Raw genomic sequence first — 3,813 nt, forward strand, 5'->3', positions numbered from 1 at the left:
GTGTGTATATGTATGTGTGTGTGAGTAGGTGTGTGTCTGACTGTATACGTGTATGTGTGTGTGTCAGTGTGAGTGCATATGTGTGTGTGTGTGAGAGAGAGAGAGAGAACGAGTGAGTGTATCTCTGTGTGAGTTTGTGTGTGGGGGGTGGGGTGTGATGGGGGAGAGGGAAAGTGGACATCTGGAAGGAAACTAAGAAAAATTCCTTCATGCAAAGTGTGGAATTCTCCTCTGCACACAACAAAACGAAGCCCAATTAATTCATCATTTTGAGAGTCTGAGGGTTTCTGACTGGACACTTGTTTTTCTAATCCATTCATGGGATGTGAGGCATTGCTGAGGATTCAGTGGTCATCCCCGATTACCCAGGAGACAGCTGCCCACAGGACAGTAATGAGCCAGATTATTCCAGATTCTTTCTCTCCTCCTCACTGTATTTAAATTCCACCATCTGCCCTGCTGGGTAATGAACCCGCTCCCTCAGAACCTGAGCCTGCAGCTCTGGGTTCACTAATTCACTGACATTACCACCTCCGACCATATGTGGAGCCAAGCCATTGCGTGGACTTAGGTGCTCATGAGGTACCATGTCACCAAGTGACAGAACGGGCAGGAAAGCGATTGAATGGTCTCCTCTCATTCCCAGGGATCCTGTAGTAATGACACTGAGCAGCCTCACACCTTACCACAGGGGAGTGCGTCGGAGGGAGACCCCAAATGTTTCAAGGAGCAGGGAAGATCCAGAGTCTGGGGGAAACGGCAACATTTCAACGGTGGGTAAACACTATCGAGGTACTTCAGAACAGGGCATGCTGTCATTTTCAGCTTGGAAAGTGGTTTCTCCTTTGAGCACAGGTTTAAAGATTACAGGTTCATTAAAGTACCTAAGAGAGTGAGGTGTGTTATTGCTCTTTGTTTAACCTCCAAGTCAAAATGTTTTGCAACGCAAATTTTTTTTTGGATTAAGTGCAATGAATGAAGTATACTTTGAGACAAAATGTTTACATTGTTAGCGGGAGTGGTGTAGGTGATTGGTTTGTCTCCACCCTGCTGACCAGTGTGATCCCAGAGGCTCAAAAACATGTGTCTAAGTCTGGTGCTTTCTAGTCTTGCACATCTCTGCTCACTGCACCAATCCTGAGCAATCTAGTTCCGTCCCTAGCCAAGCCTCCCCACGACCGAAACCTACTCCTCGGTTTTTCTTACCTGAATTGCTCTCCCTGACTGGGTCCTACCTCATGGTCATTTTTTAAAAAATCCATTCATGGGATGAGGGTGTTGCTGGCCAGGCAGCATTTATTGCCCATCCCTAATTGCACCCCCAAGAGGGCAGTTAAGAGTCAACCATATTGCTGTGGGTCTGGAGTCACATGTAGGCCAGGTAAGGATGGCAGATTCCTTCCCTAATGGACATTAGTGAATCAGATGGGTTTTTCCAACAATTGACAATGGATTCATGGTCATCATTAGATTCTCATTTATTTATTGAATTCAAATTCCACCACCTGCTGTGGTAGGATTCGAACCCAGGTCCCCAGAACAGTATCTGGGTCTCTGGATTAATAGTCCAGTGATAATACCACTAGGCCATCGCCTCCCCTCAAACAAAGTTAATGCACAGCAATGTCCCTTTCGTGCATGGTGACCAACATTGACCCTTTGTCCTCCTCATGCTGCAAATTTGAACTTTTTGCCCTTGTTTCCAAAACCCTTCCTATCTCCTGCATCCCCCATATTCCTCCAATTCCAGTTTCTCGTGCACATTCATTTGACTCACCCTTGAGGGTCATGCCTCAGTCACTCTAGACTGAGGTCTGGCCAACCCTTCCTGAATTCTGCAGGCTTGTTCACAGTACCATTTGGCCCATTGAGTCTGCACTGACCCTCCGAAGAGCATCCCATCCACCCAATCCCTGTGAGCCCACATGTCCCATGGCTAACCCACCTAGCCTACACATCCCTGGACACTAGAAATGGCCAAGTCATCTAACCTGAACACCTTTGGACCGTGGGAGGAAACTGGAAGAAACCCACGCAGACACGGGGAGAATGTGCAAACTCCACACAGACAGTTACCCGAGGGTGGAATCGAACCCAGGTCCCTGGTGCTGTGAGGCAGCAATGCTAACCACTGAGCCTTCCACTTTCCCTGGTCCATCAGGTTTACTCTTGGATATCACTAACCCAAGACAGTTCTACAGTAGGATATACCGAAGGGTCTGAGGAAGGGCCACCGGACCCGAAATGTTAACTCTGATTTCTCTCCACAGATGCTGTCAGACCTGCTGAGCTTTTCCAGCAATTTCTGTTTTTGTTTCTGATTTACAGCATCCACAGTTCTTTCGGTTTTTATTTCGGATATAGCAAATGTTCTTTATTAAAGCAACAAATGCTACAAATAAAGAAAAACACTGTAAAATCTTACCCAGACAATGTTTACAATCACAATCCCCTTTTATTTATTAACTCATGGGATATGGGCATCGCTGGCCGGGCCCAGCGTTTATTGCCCATCCCTAATTGCCCCTTGAGAAGCTGGGGGTGAGCTGCCTTCTCGCGCCGTTGCAGTCTGCGCTATGCCGTGGGCCTGTGTAGGGGTCAGACTAGAACTGCTGTGCCCCATCCTCCAGGCATTGATCAGAGGACGCCTGTTCCTGAGCTAGCCAACTGTGCCCAGGGGCAAGCTCCCTTTCTACCCATTTCCAATACGAAGAAGCTGTGTGTTCAATCCATGACGCAGCCCAGCCTTCACCAGATGATCAGTTTAACTATTGGTTGACATCACGAACCTGTCACCTACCAGTTCTGGTCAATTAACTCATAAAGATGTGCTTATGTCTCCCTGGAAAGAAGCTTATCTCTGGAAGTTTGACCTCAGCTTTAGTTTGCTGACTACTTTTATGTCATCGAATCAATATTTACAATTCTACAACAACCACAAATTCACCCGATAAACAGTCCACATAATCACATCTGATTCACTGTGCCTGTTGTAAACAAGACTTCAGTTTCCCTGCAATGGGTTCAGTCCATCGGGATTGAGTTTGATGTAAACACAACACACATTCCTTCAGCAAAACACATTAAAAACCAGCAAACTTTCTAATCGCGAGGGCACCAAGGACTACAGGGAGAGGGCAGGAGAAACCAATCAGCCGTGATCGAATGGTGGGGCGGACTCAATGGGCCGAGTGGCCTAGTTCTGCTCCGGCATCTTAAGGTCTTATGACCAGACTTCATACATGATTCCTTCTCGTTCTAATTTATTTCCATTTAACTTCACTCCGGCAAGTTTTAACATCTGCACTCCATCCGCCTCAGCCCTCATTTATCACCTTCCCCAAAAAACCCTGCCTCGGTCATGGATGTCCTTCGGTTAACGTTGTCACCTCGTTTTGGAAGGATTATCTCATCGTGTTCCTGCAATTCCCCATGGAGCACTTTGCTGCGCTTCGAAAGGTGCTACATAAATGCAGTGGTTTGTTGCCGCAGTCTAACTGGCAACCCGGGTTTCCCAGATTTACGCCTCTGTTCGACGTTGGGTCTAGCTCAGCTGGTTCAAGTCACCGACTGGAGAGAGAGGGCACGGGGAGATCCCACAGAGTCACTGACCAGAGAGAGAGGGCACAGGGGGATCCCACAGAATCACTGACCAGAGAGAGAGGGCACAGGGGGATCCCACAGAGTCACTGACCAGAGAGAGAGGGCACAGGGGGATCCCACAGAGTCACTGAACACAGAGAGGGCACGGGGGTTCCCACAGAGTCACTGACCAGAGAGAGAGCTCGCACAGGGAGATCCCACAGAGTCACT

The 3,813-nt window shown here is 48.0% G+C and overlaps 1 protein-coding gene across 1 annotated transcript in view; it reads right to left on the reverse strand.

The window, feature by feature from the left end:
• Window positions 1–3,813, reverse strand: part of LOC109926379 (adhesion G protein-coupled receptor E2-like) — a 50,199-nt gene that overhangs the window by 2,200 nt on the left and 44,186 nt on the right. The window lies entirely within an intron of this gene.

Source organism: Rhincodon typus, chromosome 38 (genome assembly GCF_021869965.1).
Source record: "Rhincodon typus isolate 14 chromosome 38, sRhiTyp1.1, whole genome shotgun sequence".
In the NCBI taxonomy this organism is placed as follows: Eukaryota; Metazoa; Chordata; class Chondrichthyes; order Orectolobiformes; family Rhincodontidae; genus Rhincodon; species Rhincodon typus.